General features: G+C 37.5%; 1 long non-coding RNA gene across 2 annotated transcripts in view; it reads right to left on the minus strand.

Annotated features, from left to right (window-relative positions):
• Window positions 1–1,720: 1,720 nt before the first annotated feature.
• LOC134484415 (uncharacterized) overlaps window positions 1,721–17,085 on the minus strand; it is a 49,673-nt gene continuing 34,308 nt past the window's right edge. For both annotated transcript variants that reach the window (XR_010061868.1, XR_010061869.1), the window contains exon 4: window positions 1,721–4,493. This is a non-coding gene — a long non-coding RNA (uncharacterized LOC134484415). The remainder of the gene's footprint in view (window positions 4,494–17,085) is intronic.

A 17,085-nucleotide genomic window follows, 5' to 3' on the forward strand; every position in this document is an offset into this window, starting at 1 on the left:
ACCCTAGAGGTATTGAAGGAATATCTGCGATTCAATTGCAGTCAGAAAAACACTCGTGATGTCACCGAAGAAGCTAGGTAAATGCAGGATACAAGAGATTTTTCAGGGAGGGCCTAATGATGTTGTCACTGAGAGCTGCCATGGCCTACCTACTGAAATCCTTTATTTACATTGAGCAGATTCGAGGGTGCACTTCACAGGAGACTCTTCTGTGACACAGTAGAAACCTTTACATACTACATCTCTCTAAAGCTAGAGAATTCTCTTTGCTTCATTATTGTTTACATGCTCTGAATGGACAAAGTTAGTCAGGGTCTTGGTATGGGTAGAAAAGGTTTAGGAACATGGAGTGGAGGAGATTCTTCTGGATAATAATTTTATTCCCATGTCCATTCCTGTGATGTACAGTTCAATTCCTAGTTTTTCTCTGTTTACCAAGGACACGTATTTTCCATCAAGACCTTTAATTGAATGAATATTGTATTACATTTTTTTATTGTACATTCCTTGATAGGGGACTTTTAATATTCCTGAATATGTAATCAATACTTATGTTTTCCTTTTCAATTTTTTTGCAATGATTTTGGCAACAAAGATGGCACAGCTATAGAATGAATATAACAGTGTAAATACTCTGTACCTTTTTCAAATGATAAACTCCCAAATCCTTATTTGCCAAAAAAATTACGAGACATCAGTAAAGCAAAGGACAACATGGACAATAGAATGAGGTTCTGTAGTCCTATTAGATGTCAGTTCTCTAATAACTACCATGCTGTTTTCCCAGTGACACTCTGGAGGGTTTTAGATATTTTATCATGCTTCTTTCTTCAGACAAAACATGAGATTCATTTGGATGGGAAGGGAGAGGAATGGCTTCAGGTCCAGGGACACCTCAACATTACTAATTTCATAAGAAAAGGAGAGATTCTATTTGACATTGTCATTTGTGGATTCTTTATAATTGAGCTTGCTACAAAGAATCAATGTAAATATCATACCTAATCTCATGTGTGTAGGAGCCACCAAATATATATGTAAATATATGAATATTATCCATTATATTATGATATATATGTGTGTGTGTGTGTGTGTGTGTGTGTGTGTGTGTCCAGCCACCAAAACTAGATAAGACTGTTGAATCTTAGAAGGCATGCTACCAGGAACAGGATGCAGATGTTTCCTGAGAGACACAGCTCAAGGACATCCAATTCAGAAGTGAAAGCTCGTGTCAAACCAGTGAACTGAGAACGGACCTCTTGTTGTTAGATTTTGAGAAACGATTACAAGAGCTGAAAGGGCGTCAACACCATAAGAACAAGAATGCCCAAAAAACAGAAATTTCATTTTCAACCAATATTAAAAGAATGTATATGGACCGACCTAGTGCTCCAACTGTGGAGGAGTATGGCCTTTTTGGTCACCAAAGGAAGGAGAACTCCTTTGGTTTAATGCCTAGGTTTAACTCCCAGTTCATGGGAATATCAAGGGGCAGTAAGGGTGGTTATAGAGGAATTGGATGGGGACCGCTTATAGATCTTATGGACAGGAAACTGGAAAAGGACATAACATTTGTAATGAAAATACAGAAATATCCAATTAAAGAAGCAAATAACTTGTTAATTTAGAGAAAATGATAGAAGTTATAAAAAAGAGAACTGCCTGCTAATCATCCTTATTGACTCAGAAACATAAAGAGTCATGGACAATGCATGGTAGTCAGAGTAATACTAGTTGAAAGATTGAGATGATGAAGTCTCAACTAGAAGCACTTCTCTCTCCAAGATGTCAGTGTCAGAAACAATGTTCACACTAATTTCTTCATCCCTCACATAACTGTAGCCTTTTATTTTTGATGTTGAAAAATAAATTGAGGCTTGGATTTGAGAAGCATCATTGATCATAGTATTCTGCTAATGCAGTTTATCCAAGATTCTTAAATACACAACTGCCATAAAATCCCAGAACACACAATTTACTTATTACAAAGCAAAATTAGCACTTCAAAGAGTATTTCAAGGCTGTGCCATTTTGGTAACTAGAACTGCTAGGTACTAAGTGGGAGTATTTATTTAATTTAGTGTTTAAAAGTATTCTTCTTTTATGTGTGTGTTTGCCCGAATGTATGTAAGTTTACCTTGTGTGTACCTAGTCCCTTCAGAAGTGAGGAGAAGAAAATGAGTCCCAGGCATTGGAATTGCAGATGGCTGTGAGCTGTCATGGGGTACTGGGAACTGAGCAAGTTCCTCTCCAAGATCAACAGGTTTCCTTAGGTACTGAGCCATTCCTCCAATCCTATTTTAACTTTAAACAAGTGTATTCATTAAACTAGAAGGTTAACAAAAACTTACAATCAGTCCCCTTGTACTGCTCTCTTTTTGCACTCCCTATAGACAAACATTTGTAATTATCCATCCCATTTGCCTCCATAATTGTAAATGTTTTGATTAGTCAGTTTTAAACATTATCAATGAGCTGACAATTAGCTTTTAAATAAAAAAAAATATGCCAGCAAAAATCAGCAAAAGGTTTCCATAGGGCATCTCCTCAGTCTTCATTCTGAATTCTTCAGATTAGTTCCTACCCCCTGCCCTAACTCCTCTTCTTGCCACACAGTGTATCCTCTTCTATTTTCATGTCACATGTGGTGATCACTACCATCCCCTCCTGCCTTAATAGCTCTTTTTAACCCTTTCATGGTCCCCTTTCTAGTTTCATTTCACACACACCCAACCTAGGTTCCTCATTGAGAGGAGGCAGGCAGAATTTGTATGACACTGTAACAGGATTTCAGAATGAAGGTAAACTGGACTGCACAATGGCTTCTTCACTTTTTTCTTATAAATTTACGATTATATTTCAAGAAAGTATAACTTTATTTTCTAGAGCATTAAAATATAAAATAATAAGGGTTTGGGGATTTAGGTATGCGGTAGAGTGCTTGCCTACCAAGTGAAAGTCCCTGGGTTCAGTCCTCAGCTCCAAAAAATAAGAAAAAAAGAAAAAAAAAACAAAATATATAATAATAAAGAAACTGACTGACAGAATCTATTTGCCAATATCACTGTATGGAATTCTACAAATGAGAAGTGTATGACAGGAAACAAACTAGCATTGATACAGAGCCACTGAACTTACACAGTGAGCACAGGAAACAAATGTGTCCAAGTGTTTACTAAACACAACAACAGTCATAAAAAACCCATGTGTGGTGATAATGAAGCAGCTTTACCTGTCCCTGCTTTCTTTCTTTCTTTAAAACGGTACTAGGGACTGAAATCTGCATCCTGTGCCTGCTTGTGCCTGCATGCTGACACCTGGCCCTGCCCCTTGTTTCCCTTTAGTTGAGAATTATAAAAAAGTATGTTCAATGCTCAGTGATGTTTCCTAAATTCTCATGTGAGGATGACTGCTTCCCTGCAAGGGCTCACCCGAGGCCCTGATGCACACAGCATTTGCTTACGTATGCTGCTCCAGTCTTCACAGGCAACTTTCTCTGCCCAGGACCCCACAATCACATTCTTTTCAAAACACAAATTTGACATAATGATGACATTTTGATATAGGTCAATACATTAACTCAGGCTTAGAAAGATGGTTCAGCAGTTAAAAACACTCTCAAGATGTCCTGAGATCAAATCCCAGCAACCACATGGTGGCTCACAACCATCTGTTATGGAATCTGATGCCCTCTTCTGGTGTGTCTGAAGACAGCTACAGGGTAGTCATATGCATGACATAATATATAAATCCTTAAAAATTGTTAACTCAATCTCTACGCTATCCACAGCAGAACATTAGGCCAATAAAATTATCAAGAGTTAATGAAGTCTAACACTCTTACTTTGATAATCTTCTGCAGACTTCGCTGTCTGAATGGCCTAGTTGGTGTACAGCTGCGATTGGATAAGGACAGCTAGATTCCCAGTTCATGGCTCAATGTTTTCAATATCTAATCACATTTACCTTTACTAAATCATCTGTTTAAGGATTCTTGTTCTTTTAATTTAAAATTCAGCATCTCTTAGCCCTGTAACTCTAATATGCCAGTAAAATCATAAATAATATAATATAATATAAAATATATTATATACAATATATGACATATATATTTTTTCTCCCACTTTTATTGGGTTGGCACTCAATTCTAACAAATGTCCCACTGGCTCTACTACACAAAAAAGAAACAGATACGGTGTTTTGTGGACTATATTGGTATCTGGGATAATTGTTTTGTAATCATATTAGTTAACTAGACCTGTGTCAGTACTGCTGTATGACCTATCTAAAGATATATCTAAGATAAGTGTAAATGTTCCACACATGCTTTTTGGGGGTATAAAATTTCTTGACAGAGGAAATTGTTATCTCCTGCATTCTTATCAAAGAAACCCCAGTCCATCTTGAGATCCCAGATGAGGATATAGCAGGAGCTGATGATGCAAAGGATGACCACAGGTAAAAGAACACCATGGTGTCAGAGTGACTTTGTTCTGGAGAAAGAGGAGAGAAGAGGAAAAGGAAAGAAAAGGTTACTAGATTGAATTACAGTTCCTTAGTGAAGGTAGATTCTTCATAACACCATAAAGAAATCAAACTGTTAAAACAAACATCCTTAAAAGAATCATTGTCAAACAATGGTTAATAACAAATATGACTTCTCTGATGTGCCTCAACAATCATTGAGCTACCCGTATACAAAATTATACAAATGTTTACTAGGGGTCTGTAGCATTTCAGTGTACTCTTTTGATGTCTAAACATGAAATTTAAACTTCTACCACTAGGTGACAGCTTAGGTTAAAAGATGGGGAGAAAAACAGTGCAGAAACCACAGGAAGAGCCTGCACCACTTTCTCTCCAAGAGCATCTGGGGTGTTTTTAACTTTAGAGTATCCTTCACACACTGGATCATCAATGCTTACCCTTCAGGAGCACAGAGGACTCCAGAGAAAATGCTGAGAACACAACAGAGGTTATGATGAGTCACTTACTTGCCCTTTATGTTTATGGAGCTGAGCTTCCCGCAAGCTACAGAGATACATGACATTCCCTCCACGCCTCCCCCAACTGAGGCATCACCCATTCAAAGGCTAATCTGTCTTTATGCTGGAAACTTTTGGCTTTATTCTGAGAACACAATAAAGCACATCAAATTCAAATCAGAATAAAAACAATTTGTAAACATAGTCATACATTTTAAACTTTTTGGTTTTGAGTGCCATTTGCTTTCGGAAATCCTCCTCTGGTTATTTCATTTGTCCCCTTGATGTTCTCCAGTTTCAAGATATGGCTAGATAACCGATAAACTGGTTCTGAATTAGGTTTTAGGTATGAAAGTGTGTTATGTTTAAAAAAATTGTTGTTTATATCTAGGGTTTATAAAACATAAGACAACACACAAGATAGTTTGTAACCACTTGAAATAACATTGGAAAAGACATAGGTTTTGATTTCTGAATGCCTTTTTGAACCTTAGGGTCATTATTTTATTCAAATTAATGCTCAGACATTTACTGACACAAGAATTGCACAGTCAGAAAGAGCTGATACCTTGCAGGCCTAGAACAACTGGAGTCAGTATGTCTTATCTCATAAGATACATAACTGTTTGCTGACACAGTCATTATTAAACGGTAAGGCATATAAACTTACAGCTAGGTATATGTTAAAATAATAGACACTCAAATGTATCACTTCTTCCTGGTGTAAACTCTTTTTCTCTACCCTTCGCAGGTTGCATATATTCTATCTGGATGATAGAAACACTGTGCATTGTTGGTCTACTGTACATCTTCTTTCAACTCCACATGCAACAGTAAGTGGCATAAAACTGGGTCTGATGGGAAAATTTATATCATGGAAATCAAGAAACACTATAACAGAGTGTTCCCAATCTGTACTCCCACCTCAGAGCTGGTTTATTAAATAAATATACACCAGCATATGACTTACTTAGCTTCCTTTAGACAGTTAGTATGAGGTAAAGGCAAGTGATCCTAATTGGATCTATCAAAAAAAGAAGAAAATAGAGGAAGAGAAGTGAGAAGAAAAAAGGATGAAGAGGAGGAGGAAGAAAAGAAAGAACAGAACAGAACAGAAAGGCTCTGTTTTGATAGGAAACAATCTCCAGGTTTAATTCACTGTGGTTATTTGAATAGGTTTGGCCAAACAGACTGAAGGCTGGGTCCAAAGAGAGTGGCATTATTAAGAGGTGTGGCCTTGTAGGAAGAGACAGCTTTTAGGTCTAATATGTTCATGCTAGGCCCAATGTAATATACAGTTTCCTTATGTTCCCTTTGGATCAAGATGTAGAACTCTAAGTTCCTTCTCAGCATCAGTCTGCCTGTTCTTTGTCATGCTTCACACCATGAAAATGGATTAAACTTCTGAAACTTGTAAGACAGCTATAATTAAATGTTTTCCTTTATAAGAATTGCTGTGATGATATTGTCTATTCACAGCAATAAAGTAGTGAGAAAGTCATAAGAATTTTCTTCATAAGCATATTGGTCTAAATATTTATATTAGAACACTGAATTTGAATTCTACGTATCTAACAAAAAACTTGTTATCTAGTTATATTTGGATTTCTTCAGAGGTCAGCTAAGTAGTAGGACTTATCAGCTTCACGGGTAATTAAAACACACTTACAACTTATCTACCAATGTTTACAAAAATAAAGCAAATTCATGAATGGAATGAAATCCAGTCTTCAATATTTAAAAAAATAAGATGAACAGAGAGATTAAAAGACAAGATATTTGATGATAAATTAGCAACATTCAAAATGAAATGTTTATGATAAGCCATGTAATCTACAAATTTTATTTCATTTTAATAATAGTAATAATAATAATAATATTATTAATAATAATAATAATAGTAATAGTAATAAATTAACTAGCTTGCTAGTAAGTGAGGACTTGCACATAATAAAAGACATATATCCAGTAAGTCATATGCTGGTGTTTGTCAAGTGAGCATAAGTAGTATCAAGTCTTATTACTTTATTAGTTAGTGAAGAAATAAATATAAATTAATGTCAGAGGAAAGTATTAATACTGAAACAAAACAGAGTATACTAATCTCCCTGCATTTCTACATTTTTGGCTTGTCTTTATAATACAATTGTTAAGATGGTGTGAGCAGCTTCCTATTTCTAAGCCCATTTATTCTATGAAACTTGTAGGAGAAAAAAATTTAGTTGTACTGGCTTTTAAATATCTTCACAGACTATTCCAGAGTAGGTTATATTTTACGTCAGATATCAATGATGCACCCATGCTACATTTGGGTCTCATTTTTTTATCTTCCCTATTTCCCTAATAAAGAATATTCCGCCTTTAAGTCCTCCTCCTTCTTTGGTATTGAGAGGATGTCCTGGAAGGATGCTACCACAACTTTAGTCCAGCAATTACACCGTAATCTCTCTTGGCTTACCCTGCTAGTCCACTTTAGTAATAATAAGGATCACAGAAAATCAAGTCATTGCTATTCTGCCAGAGGAGTCTCTCTCTTACTCATCTGCCATATTTGAAACAGAATATATGGAACAAATTTATAGAACTGACATCTATTGAATTTAAAATAAAAATAAATTTCATAACAGTTGCTGAGCAACAGCCATGATAGGAATGAAAGTGAAATAAGAAGGGAGAGGAGTGAAAGGTAGGAAACCAGAGCACCAAACAGCAACCCATCTCTTTTTGAAAGGTGCTTAATGGGGCAGCATGTGAAGGGTGTCTATCCTGTCAAAAGTCTCCTACTCTGATAATTAACACTTTGAAACCAAATTTAGATAAAAAGTTAAATGGGGCATACATTGTTTTCAAAGTCCAAACTTTGGAGTAAGCTGAATTATGCCTGAGGTTTGCGCGTATGAAAATTTGCATTTATTCCTATAATCCCCCAGATCAAACTACTGATTTTTGAGATTACTACTGTTCTCTGAGAAATTAATAGACAGAAAATCTGCAACATATAATAATGTAAAAGTTGTATGACTTCTGAAGAAACTATAGCCTGTATTCTGACTAATTATATGTTGCATGACATCCTCACAGTGACAGGCAGCAGCAGTGGGCACAGATCCAGCAGTCATGAGTTCATGACTCTCAGCAACTGGTTCTCCCCAGTGCAAAAGCTCTGATATGTTGTCGGCTACATGCATGAAATCCACTTAGACTGACCATATTCTCAATGCTCATTAATTACAGGACACAACTTTCTCATCCGTCAGAAGTATGGGTGCCTAGTCACTGGTCATCAGTGAGTTTTAGTGCACATATGATTCCACATGGTACTCCTTAGATGATGACCACCTTCATCTTTGAGTGTGAAAAGCAGCCATTCTCATTTTCATTCACAGTTAAAGATACGACAATCCGAGAGACGGGAGGTACAAAAATAACTGGTTTTGATCTGAGTTGGAAGCCAGACTCTATCACTTCCCAAGCTTATGGTTACAGGAGACTTGTACTCTTACATAATTGGATGTAGAATGTGGCTAACTAGTCCTAAGAATAAAAGAGGAAAAATGAAATAGCAATTCTATTCTGAAAATTTGTACCTCAGAGCATGTTTCCCTGATCCCCTCTCACATTTAAAGTGAAAAGGAAGTCCTAGAAGTATGGAGTACGATTAAAACTATTTCTAAGATAATGCAGGGAAATTGTTTTAAACCATACATAGAGGTTAAGGGAGCAGCTCTGTGGTAGAGCAACACTCTGCCTGTGTGAGACCTGGACTTGACATTCACATCAAAAAGAAAAAAAAAACCCAGCTGGCGGGGATGTGAGCAATGGGAACATTACTCCATTGCTGGTGGGAGTGACATTTGGAGATTTCTCAGAAAACTGGGAATAGTACTAACCCAAGACATAGCTATACCAGTCCTGAGCATATACCCAAAAGATGCTCCACCATCCCACAAACACTTCCTCAATTTTATTCACGATAGTCAGGAATTGAAAACAACCTAGATGACCCTCAGCTGAGGGATGGATACAGAAGACGTGGTACATCTACAGAATGGACTACTATCCAACTATTAAAAAAAATACATCATGAATTTTGCAGACAAGTGGATGGAGAATATCATCCTGAGTGATGTAACCCAATCCCAAAAGGACATGCCTGGTATGTATTCACTAATAAATGATATTAGCCAGAAAACACAGGATACTCATGTTACATTCCACAGACCCAATGAAGCTAAACAGGAAGGAAGGCACAATTGTGAACACTTCAAACTCACATAGAAGGGGAATAAAAAAGTCATTAGAGTCAGATGGAGGGAGGGAACTGGGTGGAAGAGGGGATGAGAAGGGGAATGGGGGGAATTCATTAACAGGTGTGGGGAGGAAAAGGAGGGATGGCCAAATGGACATGAGAATGAGTGTAAATCTGCAACTGACAGGGGTAGGGGTGGGCAACTCCAAGGTGAGACAGACCTGGGATAAGGGAGTTGACCAAGGTCAATGGGAGCATCCTTAGCTGTGACTCACAGCACTGGGGATATGGTACCCAAAGAGGACACTTCCTGTAGCCAAGGCAGAAACCTTGGTGAAACAAGAGAGACACCATCCCATCCATGAAACTTGACCCAAAATCTATCCTGTCGTCAAGAAATGCAGGGACAGAGGATGGATCAAAGACTTAGAGAATGGCCAACCAATAACTGGCCCAACTATAGATGCATCACATGGGCAAACACTAATCCCTAACAGCATTAATGAGTCTCTGTTATGCTTACATACAGGAGTCTAGCATGGCTGTTCCCTGAGAGTCTCCACCGAGCAGCTGACTCAGACAGATGTAGGTAACCAAAGGAAAAGAGTTGTCAGAACTTGAGGACTCTTATGTAAGAATTAGAAGGAAGGATTTTGGGACCAGGAGGGGAGTGGAACACCATACAAAGACCAACAGAAGCAACTCATCTGGATCTTTTAGGCTCTCAGAGACTGAATCACCAATGAAAGAACATACCCAGGTTAGACCTAGGCCTCCCTGCACAGAAGCAGCCTGGACTTCATGTCGGTCCTGAACATCTTGCGGTGGGTGTTCCCAAAAGCTGTTGCCTGCATGTAGGATATGTTCTAACTGGGCTGGCATGTCAGGTTTCAGGAGCAGTGGATATGCCTAGTCTTTTAGAGACTTGATGTGTAAGGGTTGGGGGATATCCAGGAAGAACCCTACCTAGTCAGAGGAGAAGGGATTGGGGAATGCGGAGAAGGAATGTGTGAGTCAGTGATGAGGAGGGGGCAGTGGGCAGGATGTAAAGTGAATTAAGTTAAAAAAAATAATAATAAAGGGGGAAAAAACCCTAAGTGGTAGTGTCACATATCTTTAATCCCAGCACTTAGGAGGCAGAGGCAGGCAGTATATAACTGATAAGTGGGTTCAATATAATTCTAAAATTAGGAAAAGAAATTAAAAGAGGCAAAACAACCAGGAAACGAATAGTAAGGCAGGGGGAATCTGTTTACCAAATTGAGATGTAATATGCAGTTCCAGTATTGGCAAACACAAAACACAAATGAAGAATCTAGGAATGGACACCACAGCCCCCAAAATGCCTAATTGATCTTGAAAGCTGACGTTCAATAGAGCAGAGACAGCTCTTTTCAATAACACTAGTGTTACTCAAACCTGACAGCCAGATATAATAAAAATTTGACTATTTCAAAACTTACATAGAAATTCAATCAAAATAGATCATGGACTTACCTGTAAAACAAGAAAATAGGACACCAATTAAAACGTGAAGACCGAGATAAAAAAAAGAAAAGAAAAAAAAAAAAGAAAACTTCAGACCAAGGCCTTGGTAAAGAGTCTTCATACAAGGAAATATTGATAAACTAAACTTTGATTGTTAAAGGCCATGTTAGGAGGAAAAGCATCAGCAGATGCTTCTTTGTGTAGCCCTGCCAACTTGGAACTCTCTGTAGACCAGACTGATTTGAAACTCAGGGATACACCTGCCTCCACTTCCCTAGTGCAGGGATTAAAGGATGGGCCACGACTGCATGACTGGGGTAATATTTTCTTATAAAAACTACCAGATTTTAAAAACTACCAGATGAATTCTACCTAATATGTAAAGAACTCAACAAATTAAAAAAAAAAACTAATAGGAAATTCAACGAAGGGTGGATTGAAAACATACACTGATAATTCATCAAGAAACAAGAAATTCCAAATGAAACGGCTAAATTCCAATTTAATCATCTAGCAGTGTGGCACATGTGCTTGCAAATTGCTCTACAGAGTGACAGATGAAAACTGAAGCGACCTCTGATATACTGAAGTTCTCCAGAAGTGTGCTAAAAAGTAGACAAAGCTCCTTTCTGGGACTGGGTCAGTGTTTGAGATGGCTGGCTGTTCTTCCAGAGGACCCAGGATTAATTCCCAGCATCCATATGTTTCTTCACAACTACCTAAAACTCCAATTCCAGAAGTTTCCATACCCTCTTCTGACTTCTAAGGACATCAGGCTCACACATGGTGCAGACATACATGCATGCTCAATGTTCACATTCATAAAAATATTAAGAGGAAGAGAGAGACATTCTCTAGTATTTCACTTGTGCTTTCTACATGTTTCTGTCACACCATGGAGCTCAACCAACCAAACTCAGACACAGGAGTCTTACACAGAAGGTAAACCTTACAGGTAACAAAGGAACTGTATTTTACACTTATAAACCTATAATTTAGATGAGTGCCTCTTTCTGTGTAGCACAGTTCATATGGTAGAAAAGTAAGCCAGTCCTACTCTGTCTATATTTCCAAGGCCATGTTCCAGCTCTTGACATACCAAGGCTTTTCACTCAAATGTTTCTTTAAAATTCTTTCTGGCAGAGGACTTGGTTAAATTGAAAGAGAGAAGTAATGAAACCTTACTGTAGGCAATGAAAAATTATGTGGGGGATTAATAAGAAAACAATTAGAATCTTTTAAGTAGTGTTTGTTTGAAGAGGAAGAATTGGGTGGGGAGGTTTTTGATACAGGGTCTTACTGTATAACTTTGGCTGTCCTCAAACTCAAAATCCTCCTGACTCAGGCTCTCAAGTGCTGGGATTACTGGGCTATACCCCCACACCCAGCTGTGAAGTTCTTGATATAGGAAACAGAATAGTGTTTGTGTAAGTGTCAGGGAAAAGAAGGACCACCCAGCAGTTTCTACACTTTGTACAGTTTTCTTTGCTTTAGTCTTTCTGTACCAGAAATGAGATATGTTGAGTAGGTTATAATATTTCACTTTATTTGGTAAATGTTGATTCCCCTTATGTAAACATGTAAAATTTTTGCCTTTAAAGAAGATAAGCTCTTTGATCTCCTTTAAAACCATTAAAAAATATGTAGCAAGCACTGAGAAGCCTGCCTGAATCAAATGCAAATGCTGTTTCGATGAAATATTAGGTGATGACTAGATTTTTCTTTTTCTTTCCACTAAATAGAAAGGAAGCAATATTTTACTGTATGAAACAAATTTTCTTTCCATATTTCAATGAAAACCATATACTGCATACTATTCAGGGTATCACTGAGGAGGCCAAGGTGTAGCTGAGTATAAGGATATGCTTATCATGCTCAAGGCTTTATTGTAAATCCCCAACATGTGTATGTGCAATGTGTGCACATTTTTATCCACTACATTTTAAGATATATATATATATATACATATGTATATATATATGTATATATATATATGACATGTTTTATTTATTAGCATAATAGCCAACTTCCTAATTTTTTTCAATACTTCCTTTAAAATGTATTTTATTGGGGCAGAACAGATGGCTCGATGTTAAGAGCACTGGCTGTTCCTCTAGAGGATCCGGGTTTAATTCCTAGGACTCACATGGCAGCTCACAGCTGTGTGCAGCTCCAGTTCCAGAAGAACCTGGAGAGAAAGAGAGAGAGAGAGAGAGAGAGAGAGAGAGAGAGAGAGAGAGAGGGGGGGGGTATAGATACACACACACACAAATGGTATTTTGTTTCAAATGTGTTCATGAATGAAATATGAATCTTTGAACATAGAGATTGGCTGCTAGCTGAATTCTTTTGTCTCCAAATATCAATGATAGCAAATAACTAATATCAAATATGTTTATTTTTTAATATAACAAAAGAGGCCAAATAAATATTATCATAACTACTCTTCCTAAATAGGGTGCCTAAATGCTCACCCACAATGATTCTAAGTGCAGAGTTAATGCATCCACCTCTATCTTAACAAATCATGCAGCATAAAATAAAAACAACCACTTCACTGTATCAATTTTGAAAGTGCACTTAATACAGTGCTGTTACTATGGTAACCCAGGCAGACTAGTTCTTTGAAAGAATCACATCAGAGTCTAAACAAGATCATGTCATGGTCTTTTACTCTACTTTCCTCACGAATCTTTCTTTTGCAAAAGCCTCAATAGAACAATATCTACATAATTAGTCATTTTGTCTACCTTCTTTTGTCCCAGTAATTATTTCTAAAGACTTTGTTTTTTAGGACACTATCCAATAAAATAACCTAACTAGGGCTGGGGCAATGGCTCAACTGGTAGGGCATCAGCCTAGCAAACTGATGCCCTGAGTTTGATGTCCATCACCACATAATACTGGTTGTTGTTGTTGCACATTCCTGTAATCCCAGCACTTAAGAGGGAAACAGAAAGAAAGGAGTAGGAAGTTCAAAGTCAAGCGTGCTACATAATGAATTTGAAGCTAGTCAGACCTATGTGTGGCCTAGCCCTGTCTTTTTTTAATTTTTATGTGAGACTTGTAATTTTTGTTTTGTTTTGTTCTGTTCTGTTCTGTTTTTTGTTTTCTCATTCAAGACAGTGCTTTTCTGTGTAACTCTGGCTATCTCAGAATTCACTCTATAGACAAGGGTGGCCTTAAACTCAAAGATCTACCTGCCTCTGTTGGGATTAAAGGGATGCACTGTTACCACCTGACATGAGACCCAATCTTAAAGAAAGAAAAAAGGAAAGAAAGGAAGGAAGGAAGGAAGGAAGGAAGGAAGGAAGGAAGAATGGAAGGAAGAAAAGAAGGAAGGAAATGAAACCTGAACACAATTCAACGACAAAATTTTGCCATGCCAAGTTCTAGACTTTTTGGTACAAAAATTATTTATGTGTCCGATATGCAGCAATATTCAATTTTTTAAAAAAACTTTTTGATATGATCAACAAAATTAATAAACGGCTACTCCATTTTTCTCTCCAGGGCATTCATGCAGCAAGCACACCTATAAAGTCTATACCATGTTTTCAGGACGATTCTTACAATGATTCTGTGAAGTAAATAGATATAGGTATTATTATCTCCACTTTAAAGATATAGCTATGTGTAAGACAAAACAGCCGTGACAAATGGGGTCAAGGGAAACAGAAGAAGGAAACAGAATTACCCCTTACACTGCCAGGTGAGACTGGATGAGCCCTGTGGCTCAGTGACCACATGGCACACCACACTCAGGATCCTGAGCACGAGCCTGGTATCAAAAAATAAAAATAAGGAGCGAGACAGGGCTACTCACTTCTGTAAACCCAGAACTTGAGTGGATATGGTAGGAGGACCAGACCTTCACGGTCATTCTTAGCTGCATGTCGTCTGAATGTCATCTTTTATCTGTGGTCTTGCAGGATGTGTGAGAGATTTGTGCTAAGGGTTTTCCTGATCACTGCTCACAAAAAATAGTATAATAGAAGCCTTTCAAAAATATTTGGTTTTAAACCTCCACAAATTTACCACTTTAACCATTCCTTAGGATATACAGTTAAACAAAGCTCTATTATTTTAAATCAGATATAAGGAAATAATAATAATGTAATCTCACATTGTTTTGTTTTTGAGAAAAGAATATATTTACTATCAGTTTACATACATATGCAGTAGATAAGTAATCAATGCATCAAATATATTAATGTAAAACTCTACCACATTAAACTATAGTTAAATAGGAAATATATATATTTATTAGTACAGAACTGCTTCATTTATAAATAAATTTGCTGGCTCAAACTTCTGTTCACATTCCCTAGCCCCCTGTGATACTGAGGACAAAGCATCCATTTCCTCATAAGCCAACTGTTCAAACACAGAGGTCAGAAAACAACCTGATGGAGGCAGGTCTTTTTTCTCTACCATGGGTGCTCAGGGACTGAACTCAGGCTGTCAAGTTTTGCTTCAGGTGCCTTTACTTGTGAAGCCATTTTGCTGGCCCATCCCAACCTTCATTGTATTTCTTCTTACATCGTGCTAAGGAATGACCACAGAGCTCCATGAATGACAGGTAAGCTATATTATTTATTTTGAGACAGGATCTTATTATGTTGCCAAGTTTTTCTGAACTCACTCTGTAAATAAGACAGGCCTTTGACTTGTAATCCTTTTGTGTTGTTAAAGTTCTTTATGTAAACATAAGTTCCTCAAGGCTGAGTCTCAATGCTGAGATTCGTGATTATAAATGGTGTGAAGACCCTAAGCCGACTACCTTAGACTGTCCCTTTGAAAGTCACTCACTGTTCACGCCTGAGTCTGAACATGCCTGTGACTATCCAAATCTGTCAAATGTGTTCTCTGTGTGTGGGGAGCTTGGCATCAGTGTCTTCCCAGGTGTTTTCTACCTTATTTTTTCAGACAAGGTCTCTGATTGAACCTGCAGCTCAATGACACCATAATATGACTGGAAAGCAAGTCACACTGTCTATCTCCCCAGAGTTGGAGTTATAGGTGTTTGCTGCCTTCCACAGCCTTTACATGGGTGTTAGGGACCAAATTCACTACAGCCCTAAAATGTATGCTTAGGAGGGCACCAGCCCTTACCAATCTGAAAGCTAAACATGTGACCAGACATCACAGATCTACACAGAGTTCCCCTTGTTTTGCTGCAGCCTGCTTATTTGCAGTGACCACCAATGTGATAAATGCACTGATTTATGTTTTTTTTCTGTATCAAATAAAATATTATGTGATCACCTCCAGTGGTTATAACCTGAGTCTGTGCTCCCAGGCTACGAGCACTTAGGTTTTCCTCAAGAATTAACTATCTCTTATTTCCTGGGGTGAGTTCTGTATTTTGTGTCAATAGCACCTACCAGCAATTTTAACTTCCTAATGAATATATTACTAGTATAATTTATCCCAATACTCATTTATATCTGAGACAGGAGGAAGATGTTTCTGATTATTTAGTAAAAGAAGCCATATAGCATCTTTTACCAAATCAACTGTCAATTCTATAAATCAAGGTGCATACTGGTATTGACTACTGGCATTCCTTAGGAGGAACTAAAATTATGGAATTCATGGGGATGTGTTTCCTTCACTGAGGTACTAAATTAAATTCTATCACTTAACAAGAATGGATACATTTTCAATACTATTCTAGCATAGACCCTATGTCATACTATGAATGTTCAGGGACACCAATATCATGGTACTAACAGTGCCCTCATCTGACATAGCATCAGATACATGTTAGAGCAACAGTAGTTTTGTACTTCTGAATATGTCTCCCAATTGAGCCACACAGAAAAGGTTACTGAGAACAATTTACGTGAGTATTTAAAAGCACTTTACTAATCTGCATTAGTCACAGCTCTTTGCACTGTGTAAGGTGTGGGCTGATGCCCTGTACTCAGCAGACAAAGAAGGAATGCATTTTAGTGCAAGGATGGGATATCACTGATTGACAGTTCTTGGAAAAAGGTTAAAAATTCAAAAGGAGCGTCTGCATTTGGTTCTGAACTTAAAAGTTTTTTTTTTTTTTCTATTCCCAACAGAAGAGCAGGAGCAAGTCATAGCAGGATGCCTTGGAGATGAGAAACAGGAGCGATCAGAGAACTCAATTTGCAATTAAATGGACTGTAAACAATTCTTACAAGTTCATCAAAGAAAATGATTAAAAATAAACTTGGTTGCGAGAGGGATTTTTATGCACCTAACCATTTCTTAACCTCATTAATAAACAAGGAAATTTCAACCTCCCCAAACCCCCCAAGAAAAAATTAACAAAAAAGTGCTCAAAAACAAAAAAAAACAAAAAAACACTCTAATGAACTAAATTAAAAC

Source organism: Rattus norvegicus, chromosome Y, assembly GCF_036323735.1.
Source record: "Rattus norvegicus strain BN/NHsdMcwi chromosome Y, GRCr8, whole genome shotgun sequence".
NCBI classification, from domain to species: domain Eukaryota; kingdom Metazoa; phylum Chordata; class Mammalia; order Rodentia; family Muridae; genus Rattus; species Rattus norvegicus.